At 43.5% G+C, this 13,900-nt stretch overlaps 2 non-coding genes across 2 annotated transcripts; both read right to left on the bottom strand.

Annotated features, from left to right (window-relative positions):
* Positions 1–3,386: 3,386 nt before the first annotated feature.
* On the bottom strand, positions 3,387–3,459 carry Trnaf-gaa. Its single transcript has one exon. It is a non-coding gene; the product is annotated as a tRNA-Phe (tRNA).
* Positions 3,460–9,586: 6,127 nt separating this feature from the next.
* On the bottom strand, positions 9,587–9,659 carry Trnaf-gaa. Its single transcript has one exon. It is a non-coding gene; the product is annotated as a tRNA-Phe (tRNA).
* Positions 9,660–13,900: the final 4,241 nt, after the last annotated feature.

The following is a 13,900-nucleotide window of genomic DNA, read 5'->3' as shown; positions in this document are numbered from 1 at the left end:
CACATGATACTGATACTCCGAACTATAATTGATTCAGACAATTTCAAACAACATGTGTATTCTTTTTGCCTTTTCACATTGGTTGCCTTGTAAAATCGACCAGTCGGGTGCTTCATAACGGCTAAAATAGATTCCCGGTAGGTATACATTAACTTCAATTACTGAAAAACGGCCAACAGCTGAAGGGGTTTCATCCAAACCCGATAAGCAGTTTTAATTCTTTCAATAAAAGAAACCATAACCGATAGCAATTTTCCCACAACACATATCGTTCAAAGCTATATTGAGCTACTTTCCAGGAAAAATCTCAATCTCACAAACCAAATACATTGTACACATCGAATGAAAAAGTAATCAGTTGCTGTTTTGGGTTCGAGTTGGCTGGTGTTTTATTTATACGCATTATGATTACTGTTCGAAAAAATAAAATATAGAACACATCCATGCCCAAAAAGCTACAGCGAAGGATTCCGATCGTACGCTCCACCGAACCGAGCAGGAAATTAAATTTTCCTAACGGATCAAAGTTCCCAGCACCATTTTAAAAAAAAAGTATTCCAATGTTACGCAAACAACGCTCAACGCATATCGGGCCCAGTAACGGTGTTACCCATGTGCATCGATGATGGAAGCAACATTTTAATCGATTTTCAACACACTTCGCATGGCAACTTTATTCACTTTCCAGCCACACCGGGCACGGAAACGAGCCGCAGAAATTGCTTTAAAAATTCTACACACAGACTGTAGAGTCGGTGGACTTTCTAGAGCCGATCGGCTTGAAACGATACGGCAAAGCAATACGGTTCAGTTGTTCGGTGTTCTGCCTTAGACCAATTCATTCCAGAGCTTGTGTGGTGTTTGCCGAATCGTCTTTTTTGCTGACTTCCAAACAGACTCATAACCGGAACGCTTCGTGCCCTCCGGGGAGTGAAATAGAAAAAGGGCCTCATAGAGGGTTGTATCAAATTTTCAAACACTGTTTGTTCATTTCGTCTTTCCGATTCGGCACACCAAACGCTCAGGGTTAGAATAGTTTCGTCTAGAGCCGGGTACAGCTCTCGCTGCAGTCTTACATGGACACAAGGGAAAGATCGAACCACAGACGGAAATTTACAGGGAAAAGGATCGTTGGTTGTTAGGTAACGAAATTAAGCCACCGATCGTTGTGGACCAGCAATCGTCCTAGTTGCAGATAAAGAATGCTCCCATCCTTTGGCTGACTTTTCGGTCAACACAAAACAAAAGGCTACACTTGCATTGAGGTACGCAGAATGAAGGTGGGTGCTTCGGTGGTCGTAAAAATTTAAATTTCTGACTGTTAGCGTTTAGACCCGCAAGCCGAGCTCCCAAAGTATGAGTCGCTGCTCTTAACTGTTTCTGGTAACACACATTATTTATAAAAGTTTTGAGGTTCTGAAGGTCAATCTAACACTCCACCAACTCATGGCAATACATTTTTATCCTTATCTGCTTAGTTAAAAGGAACAATGAAAATGCATACAAAAATACCACAGTTTATTAACAGAACCCCGCCTGCAGTAAATTGTGATGTTTCTTTCTTCTCCTTTTGCAATCACAATGAGAATATTCAACCCGGACAAGGACCCATCCTAATAAAAACTTGACAAAATGAACTCATCACTATCCAGCATGATGCCACAAACACACACACGAGGATATGCATGCTGATGAATGGACGTGCTCGACATTTCGATTAGCGCTTTTAAATTTTTATCACCATCGCCAGGCAATCTGACAGGAAAATAAAAACCCAACCACGGTTAGCTGACCGACCGACGCAGCAAAAAAGCCAAATTCCAAAAATAGAAGCAAAAACAAAACCCCTGTCCGAGAAAGCCCTTTTTCGCTTCCTGTCAGCTTCAGATGTCACTGTCATCATCGTGCTGCACGGCACGGTACGGTCTTTCTATCGGAAGACATTTAATTTTACTCTCACAATCATCTGCTCATCACGAAAGGAGGTGATGCCACGTGCACGGCGGACACTACTGCTGATTGTACCTGGGCACGCATCGTCCGTTCAGTGGTGAAAATTTACTGAAGTTGATTACAAACAACCTCGTTAGGAGGTGTGTTACCTTGAAGCAAAAAATAGGAGCACCACTTCAAAGATTCACAAAAATTTGTTAATTTAAGCAGCAGTTTACTTATACTCCATTGCGAGAGGATTGTTTTTATACTCTTCAAATCTATAGGCCATTGTTTTACTAATCCCTCTTCACCAAATCAGAATTTAAGAGATTTAAATGGAACTTGTAACTTATGAAGAATATGATAGAAATCTCTCTCGCTCCTGGAATGCTCGCCAGAAATTCGATTCGTGCTATATGTTTCGATTGCCCGGGTTTAAAGCAGGTCGAGTGTGTAGGATAAAGCTTTTTCCAATTAAATCGACCGAGTGGCTAGCAGGATATTGGGTGCAGTATTAAATCTCCCTGTAATAGGGCCTTTGAAGTTGGTGAATGCTGATTGCTAATATCGAGAGAAACACTTCGCAATAATAGCAGATACTACATACTATGAGCGAGAGAATAAGATGTTAAATGTCGAATAAAAAAATGCAGCTAAGAAGACATTAAAGACAGCTTAACTTTGCTCCAGAAAACCTTAATCCCTAAACCACCAGGACACTTCGAACCGCATCAGGGTTCGGGTGCGAAAACTTCCAACGTCAAACTGATCGGCATCGAATGGTTCTCGTTCGTTCGACGACGCTTCGATCCTCGCACACCAATCAGTCCGAAAACACGTTCCTGATGACAATTTAATTTTCATCTGTCAAACCACTACTCCACCACGCATCTACCGCCGCTTCGTTGTACAGTCTACCATTGCGACTAGGGCAACGGCACGGAGAATCGGAAAACGGACATTTATTGCTCTGCAAATTGATGCAGCGTTTGAAGCGGTGCGTGGGAACGACGATACAGCTGTGGCTATCGTACTACGTCGTACAGCTGGAAAAAAGGAGGCAACACAACACGGCAGAAAACTGGCTGGTGGCTGCTTTGGTGTTTAACACAGTGCCACAGTCGGAACGAACTGTCGGGATGATGATGCGCCACTTTCGGTCGGTGGTGACCGCTTTTGATGTATTCAATATGATTAAATTGTCATTAGGTTTAGTTGGTGATAATTTCGATTTAATTGCCCCTCTTAAGCTTCAGCGTTCAGCATCGACGATTGTCGTCTGCATTGTGCCGTTTGATCGGTATTTAAAATTCGGTTTCGTATTACCACGGATCTGTTTATTGGTGGTGATAAAAACAAGCTCAAAATTAAATTGAACACCAAGAGGAATGGAATGGATAAAAGAATGATTCTCTCCCTTGTTTTAAGGGGAGAGATTCAATGGATACTGCTGCCGAAACCCGGGATTGAACCGGGGACCTTTAGATCTTCAGTCTAACGCTCTCCCAACTGAGCTATTTCGGCTGCTGTATGCAAATGCACAGCACACATCTCACCTGTTGCTTGCTGTTTTGTAAAGATTGTCTACTGCATCCACTGCATTTGGCGAGCACTGCGAGTTGAAATAACTCTTATCAGCTAGCCGAACGCTCATCGACACACGCGCGATTAATCTCGCACAATTAAATGCAAGCGGTTGTCCAGTAAACTGACGGACCGGGATCTGCAAACGACTGATTAGCAAACGGGCATGGCCGTTTGCGCCCGCCGAAGGTTTGGCTCATCGAAGGAAGCAATCAACACGCAGTTCAGCTGCCGGGAAGCTGTCATTAAGCACAGCAACAATGAACCGTACAGAAGGATAAGAGTCAAGCTGCTGGTTGTTGCCTCATAGCTATCTCACCCAACGCTCACAGATGGTAGATTAAGCGGCACAGGCTACCGCTCCTTTGAACATGGCAAACAAGTGGCTAATGATGGGCTTAATTTCTGACGAGCAGATACACCGCCTTTAAGCTGTTTCGTTAGTTCGCAAGCGGGTGAACAGTTCCACTAGCTGTAGCTGCGCTGGGAGAATTAGAATCTTAGTTTGGGATGAAATCGAGCAAAAGCTATCAGAACCTCTGGTTTGGAGTGTTTGTGGTTTGAGCTTTCCAGTAATTGCTCCCGGCATAGCAGGTGTGGCTTATCAATCTAACAACGGTTTAATGATTCTTCTGCTAGCTTATTTCAATCTTGGAAAAAATGGTTACCACTTATAAGCTGGCTCAACGCTCAACGGCGACAGTCACCCCGAAAATCCCAACAGAGCCTGAAGGATTTACGGTACAGCTTGCATCTATTCGCCAGCTTATTTTATGAGCCGAGAAAGTAGTTTTCGCGAACGGTTTTCCACACTCCAATTTTCCTAAAAGCGATTGAATCCTCTGTGTCGATATTTTGTATGCTACTCTCTCGCCAACAGCAGAAAAATAAGCCTTAAGCGCTCCAATATCCACCGGAAGCGAACCGGTGGGGGAAAACTTTTTCACCAAACCTCCACACCAAACGGTTGCTGTGTTTGTTTTGATGAACATTGCCCAAACTTAAAGAGGTGTAAAACAGGTGGATGGTGAAAATGTTGGCCTTCTCGGTTTCAACTGCCTTCAAACTGGAATGGGACAGAAATCTTGGAAGCTTTTTCGCAAGTTGGGAAAGTAGCGCAAAAGGAAGGCACGCGCAAGGGCATATTTATCACTACGGGGTTAGTGCTGCGTTGTAAATATTTTGCACTTGCTTTTCAGGGTTTTCAACTTTTCGCACCACGGTTTGCACGTTGCGCTGGTGGTTGAGATGTGATCGGGGACAAAACTCGGAACCGGATAGTATGTTGACCGTACAGAGTTTAACCCGTTGGCACGGGCAGTACTGAACTGAAAGTGACGGGTTACATCCTTAGTATAGGGTGCATTCTACTATTTGGAAGAACGTTTTATTATTTATTTCACTTATTTTACTAATTTATTTGCAATTAACTGCTAATAAACTTAAAACAAACTAACCAGGAAAATATTTCCTTATAGTAATTCTTTCGATGTACTATAGAGCATTAAATTAATTGTAAAACGCGCCATCTTCAGGAAAATTTATGAAGTAAGCAATGTGCTCCTGTCATAAAGGTATTTCAGCTTTAGCTTTTTGCTATTTAAATTGTTATGTTTTATAAAAATCTTTTCAATTTCTTCCGAAGAATCGATTACTTTTACACATCTTCCCTACAACTTTCTCATTATGCAAATGAAAAGAGCAACTGAAAGTATCTGATTTTACTAATTCTGCTTCGTGAAAACTTCTTCAAAAGTTTTGTGAAATATAATTCAACGAGAAGTTTCACAATCCTCCTTACTGGAAGAGACAGATATTCTTCCAAATTAGTCTTTGAATTAGGATTCGCGAAAGTCTCACTCTGAACTTCAGGTAGAGGAAAAATATGTTTTTAGGATAGTTTTTTCTTTATCTTTAAAGAGTAACTTTTGAAGACTAAAATGATCGATCACCATTGAAATCATTTTTTCTTTGAATTCTTATTTGCCTTGTATTTCAGGGAGAGTATTTAAAAAATAAATGAAAATCTGTTTTTTTTTTTGCAAAATAAAATTGTTTCCTACTGTAAATTACAAAGAACTTTCTAACTTTTTCACACTGATTCGGAACTTTTTGGATTCGTCCAGTGTCTTCTTGCTACAATAAAACTACATTTGAGGAGATTTAAACTCACTATTAATATTCCCTTTATAAGGTAGAAAATTCCTTCTTGTAATACAATTTCGAAAGAATATTTTCGAAGAAATAGACTGTTATCGTTCGAAAAACATACTGTATAAAGACAAAAAAGTGTTAAATTTGTTTAATCTTAAAAATAATTGGGTAAAACTACAGGAAAAATATTTATGAAACTCGAAAATATTTGGAGTATTCCGGATACGGTCAGTCTCAATAAACCAGAATTCATCTGTAATGTTACCAAACTTGTTTATGTTCAAAACATGAAGTCTCCCACATTCAGCTCAGCGGTAGAAAACACCCTACCGACTAACCGTAGCACATACCGTCAACGCCATCGCCAAGCGTTCCTGATGTTGGCTGAATTTCACCGTACCAAGATGCTCGGTACGGTCCAATTTCCTGATGCAACTCGCACGACGTAAGAAAACCAGGGCAGGAAGAAAGAAAAGTAACGATAATAAAAATAAACATTCACCCATAACGGGCAAACTACGCGCTCACCACGTTGATAACGAGCACCAACGAGGGTTAGCAAACGGGTAGCTTTCAGCAAATTTGGTACCGATTTCATCCCCTTCGGTTCGGTACCCCTGTTATCATGCGTGAATGCCTTCCCATACATGTGTATGTGTATGTGTGTGCGTCTGTGCATTTATTCGCTTCTCTGCCCTGCTCTGACACCTTGATCGTTTCGGTAACCGAATTGCAAAACTCATAAATTTTCCCACCAGCTAATCCTTCCTACGGGCTGCATCTTTGGCCCACGACCAGCAAACGCGCGTAAGGACGCAAACTTTCATCCACGAGCGAACGATCTAACTTGTCCCGGTTCGTAACTTTGTATCACGTTACTGTACGTTTTGGGTGAGATAGATCAGCGATCTCAAAAAAACGTTCAGACGCTTACTGAAGGCACGATTTCCGGTGAAGAAACTTACAGCAGAAATGATAGTAGGACAGCTGCTGCTACAGCTTTAAAGCAACAGCTAACAAGCGAAAGCTGTTGTTGAAGCAAAAAAAACACGCACACACACACACACAAATATTCTCAGCTTATGAATGTATTTTCAAACGATGCTGGCTCACTTTCCCCCCACCCGCCCCCCCATCCTGTTCAGCCGAAAAAAGCTCAACTTTTTCGCTCATCAGCGCCGGCGAAAAGTTTTTTGACGACATAAAGTAATTCAATTAAAAGTGCCTCCCGAGTGTCTTCTTCTACCAATTTGTTTCCCAGTTTTTTTTGGGCTAGAAATTATCCCAAACTCTAGCCCAACGGGCTCTAGCAAGAAGCAAGAACAAAAACTGCTAGACTCAACGCTGGTCTCCAATTTGTAAAACGTATATTTTACGCCCGTACGCCGTAGAATGAATTCACTCTATGGCACATTAATTGTCATTTAACTTATTACACACTCATGGCGAAATTTGGGTGCGAAAGTTTGTCCTTTGGCGCTGTTTATCGGTGGAGCGCAAGAAGGTTCCACCTACTAATAAACTCATGTACAATGGGGTAGCTGGTTGGTTGGGGTTGGTTGGCTGTGGTTGGCTGGTAGATACAACGATGCATCTCGCTCGACGTTAAACAGAAACGGCTAATTTCAATGATCGGAGTAGCGTCAAGCATTGTTGCTCGTCTCTTCATTACCAGACATGAACTGGTGGGGGCCCACTGGGTGGAGATAATTTAACAAGAAAAAGCAACACCAAAGTATTGAAGAAGTGTGCCACCTCCTGTGCCTGAATGTTGTAACCTGTTAAAATAAAAGGTTGGATTTTTTTTGTCCAAAACAAAGCCTCAGCCTCGTTCAGGCGGTGGAAGAAAACTTTTAATTCAAACATATTTTACCGGGAATTGCTTTTTGCGGCACACATTTTTGCTTCTCGTCCACAGAGAATGATAACTGAGCTGGTACCGTTTTCCCGGTACCGATGTTCCATCGAGTATTTAGTTCAAGCTCAAACACACACAGAGGCAAAGCGCGGACACGTGACCTGCGATAGTCGTCCGTATTTGAATTTCCGCTTAAATAGCAACATTTTACCGGCCCAGCTCGTCTGCCTTTCTGAACCATTCTGCCACCACGAAACCGAGTCCTGAAGTCGAGCAGTCGCGAAGAGACTCTTCTCGGTTATGGGTATTACAAGCTCGCGCACACTGAGGAAGAAAAAACCCCACACGCACGCAACTAACACTGTCAACTATTTGAGCTTTGAACCAACAGCGGAAACAAACAGCGGAACGCGACGCTTTCAGTGGTGGGCGAGTTTCAAAAGCATCGTACACAAACACACATACCCATCCACCCAAGGGTATAACAGTGATAGAAAACTTTTGCCATAATGTAGCTTGCCCAGATCCCCAAAATCCAAGACCCACCCCCCCCCCCCCCCCCCCCCCCCCCCAACAAACGACCTATGACCAACGTTCACAGACAATCGCTGTTGTGCGGTGCAGTGTTGGATTTGAATTCACCAAACAGGCACAAATACTGGCACGTGGTGTCTCTGGAAGACACGCGGAGACAACAATCGGGCCACACCATTTAAAGCGAAATGGAAATTTGAAACTAAGTAAACTTCTTTGATTTCTTGCCAGTGTTTTTTCCTTTGCTCGCTTTACTTCTCCATCCAAACAGCCCCGAATTCGCTCACTTCGAACTCCTGCCTAGTCATGGTGCAAATTGTGTCATCGAACAAGTTTATGCGCGCAATTTTGGGAACTTCCCCTTTAAATACCTCCGGAGCGCATTAAATTGGACGTTTTATTCTAACGCTGGTAGAGGGTCGCCATTTGCTTGGCAAAACAAATGTGATTGTAATAGATCGACTGGTGGCAGCAAACATGGATGATGGCAGGATATTTCTAAGGTAAACAATACATTTTATCTTAAAAATGACTACCCAAGTTTGACGTCCGATAGCACTACACGTAGACCACCGTGTAGTACACGCCATCTGGAGATAAGAATCATAAAACACACCCAAAAGTTCGACGTTCCTTAACGCGCTAGTCCACGCTGATCCGGATAGCAAAGATCAACCAAACAGCATGCCAGTTGCCGTGTCCAGCGAGTTCCGGTCTGCACGTTTCCGAAGGCGTAGGACGAACAATCCATTTCCATTTCCTTACTGCCCCACACACACACACACATTACGACAAACGAGCAATCCGTTGCCTTACGAAAGCACTCTCCATCTCCGTACGGCAACCATTGTGCGTCATTTGGTCGATGGCCCAGAACGTTGAAATTCACTTTTGGATAACTGCCAATCATACGCACACGGGGAACGTGTGCCACAACTTCCTACTGGCCACAAACACACACAAAAAAGCAGACAAGCAGAAACAAGTCCCGTGAGCTTGGCATATGTTTTGTTCGCACCGGGGTTTAGCCGAGTATTAACAGCAGCAGCAGCAGCACTACACGTCGATCCGGGACCTTTCCGGTTCAGCAAAGATGGACATATGTCGAAAATGGGTGCCCTGGCTTTCAGCAGGTCGAACAGTAGGGTGAAAGACCCCTAAAAATCATTTTCGATCCTAATCGACTCCGATAAAATGTGAACCCCCGCGCTTCAACCTTCTAGGTTCTCTGATGTGCTCCCAGAAAAGCTGAAAATGCCGAAAATAGAGCCTTCTGTTTGCTGTTCTCCTTTACCCCACGTCGTTCGAGTTGTCATGCTCACTTTAATCCCTGCTGGATTGGATATCCGCTGGATAGATCTTGAATTCTCTTTGATTTTGGATCGATCGTTCTCAGCCGTGTTCATTGAAGTAGTAGTAGTAACTCCTTATTCATAAACATTCGCATTGATTTTTGCATACTGAGTGAGATAAGGCATAATCAGGCAAACAAATAACATAGACGAGGTCCAAAAATAGATTTGCCGAAACCCGGGATTGAACCGGGGACCTTTAGATCTTCAGTCTAACGCTCTCCCAACTGAGCTATTTCGGCTCCGTGTGGTTAATTTTGTCTCTCCGATACGATAACCCCAATCGAAGTCGAAGGTCAAAACCAATCTAAATACGATTACCCACCGTTGTTGCCCTTACAGTCTCAACTAAACCTTAATCGGGCCGGGCGTGCCATCCAGTGCATCGAAATGTATGATAATTGGGTTTTCGTTATGCGGAGTCCCCGTAAAGCCAAAATCATCACCAAACCGTGATGACTGTTTCATAAGCGTTTCGCCACAATCACCATTCCGCACAGCAAGCGATTTCTAATGCTATTAGCGCTTGCATCAGCACTATCACCCGTAATCGCGTGCAGCGTTTGATTGCCGTTCCCAAACGCGCTGATCAGACACAATAAATATTTATTTTTAGTACAAATCGAGTACAATTCTTCTTCAATCACTACTATTAACTCGCCACTTTCTACGTACCGCTGTGAAATTGTCCACCGGTTCGACACGCAGACACACCCCCGAACCAGTGGAATGTTGTGAAAATAAGGCTGGTAGAATTAGTGGGCACATTGTTACCCAACCCAACAGGTTGCTACAGTACGGGGCGAGAGAACCATTCGGTGACGGTTACGCGAGTTTTAGCTATTCCGACCATCACCATGGGCTACGAAAGCGCTTTCGCAAATCGGCGCCGAATCGATTGGCGCGCGAACCCTGTTCCGTTCCGGTCATTTGAAATAGAATGATCAACCCTTCACCGAGGACACGCGTATCGGGTGGAGCCGTGTGTGCGCCACAAAATTGGATGCAAAAATCCATTTCATCTCACGACTGTTTTTTGTACTATGGGGTGTGGGAAAAATAAAGATTTTTCCTGGAACTATCTCTCGCCAACAGCATCAAAGATTTGCAGGGCGTAGAATCGGTGTTGATATACATCATCGAAAACAAATATGTAACTTTGTTTTTGGCCGATGTCCGAAGCTCCCACTCGTAAGCGTAGAATGCAGCTGTACAGATGAAAGCTGATATTACTGTACGTGGGAAGTAGCTAATGAAGTAAATATTTGATATTTAGTATATTAACTTTCTGTGAAGGAGAGAGAGCAAGCCGTGAGTATGATTTGAAAAAAAAACACTTCACTTTGTGGCTTTTCCTAGTGGCTTTTCCTCAATTACACTTTCATTTAAATTTTATACTCTTCACAGCAAAAAGAGAGCTCAGCTTCTATCTATATTTATCTCACTTTCCAGTCCAATAAACTTCGATACAATTGTCCAATTTTCTCAACAATTCCGAATTCTTGCGGAATTGGTAACTTTATATCCAATTCATCGAACGATTCGCATGTGTTGCAGCATAATGATTTTCCCAGTACTTCACAACAATCGCACGTCAAACGGAAGCGGGGGACAAAAAAGATTTATTTTAAGCATTTTGTGTACGATTTTGATGATGAGTTCTACGTAAACGTATCACATCACAAATCGTTGGTAAAACGTTTCTCCTTCCAGCGAAGCTTCGAGCGAAGACAACGAACGACACTTTGATGTTCGAAATCGCACGCTCGCCGTGGTACATTGTTTGCTTCCAGGAATTGATTTGGCGTCCAAATTTTCTTATTACACCGAACAACTGCATTCATTCAAATTTTCCACCAACAGCACCAAGGGCGCCATGAAACCCCGTTGCTGAATGATTTTCTTTTCCTCTCTTTTCCTCTCCCGCGGCAAATAATATTCACATTCCAAGTTCCGATTTTCGATTGCACAGCGCACCGATGCCTAAAGTGGCACTTTGATTTGATTTTTCCCGAGGATTGAGCGTGGGCGGACCTCGATGGAAGCGATAGTATCACCAAAGAAACCAAAGCAAAAGGCTCTAAATATGCGAATGTGTCCTTAACGCGTTTTCCCGAGCCTCCCCCCCACGGCGATTGTGAATACATTCATATATTAGCATTGAAATTCAATATGCATGCGTGTTGTTCCGCTGTGGCGTAGTGACATCGTGAAGCCGGGTGGAACCCATCTCGGTTCCATTCCCAAGGTCAAACCAACCGGTCGGATTGCTGCCTGCCGGTACGACAATCAGCGTAAACATGCTCGGCAGTTGATAATGACGTGAGGAATATTGCCAAGATGGAAAGAAAAGCCCGACCGACTGTGACCGACGCGAACAATGTACAATGAAAACGGACAACATCACGTGGGCTTTGGGGCAATCCAAAGGGAAACTAATACAGCAACACGGGAGGCCACATTCCACATTCACACCCGGCAATCTGGTGTCCCGGATAAGGCTCGAAAGGCACGCGACCGAGTTTGGGCGGGAGATGAAAACGAAAGCACACGACAACAACCACGTGTGGCAGATTTATGAATGTCGTTGCTGGCTGGTACTGGACCCGGATGGGCTGTTCCTACAAGCTACCAAACTTTTCCCCACCATCCAAACATCAGCTGGCGAAGAAAAACGTGTAGGCCGTTGTTTCGTTGTTCTTATTGTTTGGAGGAACCTCATCTGCAAGATGTCGGTACCCGGTATGCCCTATCCAGCCGGATTCCGATCTCATTCTTTCCAAACGTATGGCAAAAAAAGAAGATATTTCTATCCAGCCGACTGAAAGCCACAATCCTGCACCTCGCACGTTCTGGTACACAAGAAACCAACAACGACTCCTTCTAGATGAGATGAATTGAGGGATACGGTTCTCGTGCAGCGCCTGTAACGCAACTACCGTTTGCATCGTTCCGCCTGGTGTGGCAGCATGAAAAATTACCTACTCTCATCAGCAGACTAACCTTCTGTACTATGTCCTACTCTCCACAGCTCTTCCCCACATGCCTCGTGTGTTTTCCGGCACGCACACTCTGAAGGAACAAACAGCACCGCCAGTGGATGTGGCCAATATTGATCAACGTTTGCCGGCTTCTTGATGAAAATCGACACTAAACAGCAGACAAACTCATCTCACAGCACAACAGCAACAAAATAAGAACCAAAGCAGGCATTTGCCGGTGCCAGCTTTTTGACGTTTAGTAACGGTGAAGCTTCGACCGATATACGCTAGATGGCGTAATCGCATTGCAAACGAGCTGATGTTGATTGAAATAATCCTGCACTAACGGGCAGCCTAAGGGGGGCAAAGATGCACCTACTCTCACAAATGCTGTTGCCTTGCTATCTTCCTAGCACCAAACCCACACACACACACACAGCCATATTACAAAATTGGCCCTCGAAGGGCAAAAGCTTATTTCTATCATGGCAGCAGCCCTCCTAATCAGGAATTCCGTTCGATGTTCTTATAAACACTAAATAAAAGTTCATTATCGTTTGATGAGCCCGAACGGCGGAGACCGTCGTGGGTGGGTGGGCACGCACGTGTTTGCTTTTCCAGTGCCCTCCAGGCGTTCGATGACTTTTTGGACGGTACGGCGATAGATTGTTTCTGTGTGCTTTTCTTTAGAATTTCGATGTACTTTTCTTTTGCCGGTTATTTAAACGTGACAAACTATTACCATGGAGAACGTCTTGGGTTTTTAGCCGAGATTGAGAAAATGCTTTCAAGTTGTTTCCTTTTTTGTGTAAAAATAATATTTTTTCCTGACGATACTTTCCAAGGCGTGATACGTGATACACATTTTACGCCTTTATACTGACTTTTCACTTTGCATTTTGCACGATAACTTGCCGATCCGATGCTCGCTTTCTGTGCGATGGTCTTGGGCACACTTACGTCAAACTTTCCGATGCGAATATGAAAGTCTTCCTGAAAGGTAATATTCTTTCCCGTGCGAAAAGTGAAAAACCGGCAGGAAACAAAACCTTACCCGTGTATCGTAAATGGTTTCGAAAAATTGACTTTTACCCCTTTTTTTGCTGGTGCTCTATAATAAGCCCACCAGGTATACTCTCGGCATACCACACACACACACACTTTCTATCTTCCATAATCGACCGTTTTGATATCTTTTTCCACCTTTCGCGGTGAAACTTTTCGTTTTTTTTGCCATCCATAGGAAAATGGAAACCTTTTTATGGAAGCTTTACAAACCAAAAAAGAAAAGACGACGACCGCAAATATCACTTCCGCTCTTTGATGTGCGGAAAGTGTGTTTTTTCTGTGATATGAACGGTGGATACCGGTTTTTTTATTTATATCCGGGAAAAGCAGATCGTGAACTTTGGGAGTAAGGTGTCGGTACCTCCATAATTGCGGGAAGAATTTCCATCCGCAACTTTCTATAGGCGGACTGAACGGCCATTGCCAGTCACTAC

This window comes from Anopheles stephensi, chromosome 2 (genome assembly GCF_013141755.1).
Source record: "Anopheles stephensi strain Indian chromosome 2, UCI_ANSTEP_V1.0, whole genome shotgun sequence".
Classification (NCBI taxonomy): domain Eukaryota; kingdom Metazoa; phylum Arthropoda; class Insecta; order Diptera; family Culicidae; genus Anopheles; species Anopheles stephensi.
Note: the sequence above shows the minus strand (reverse complement) of the source record. Positions and strands in the feature narration are given on the sequence as shown.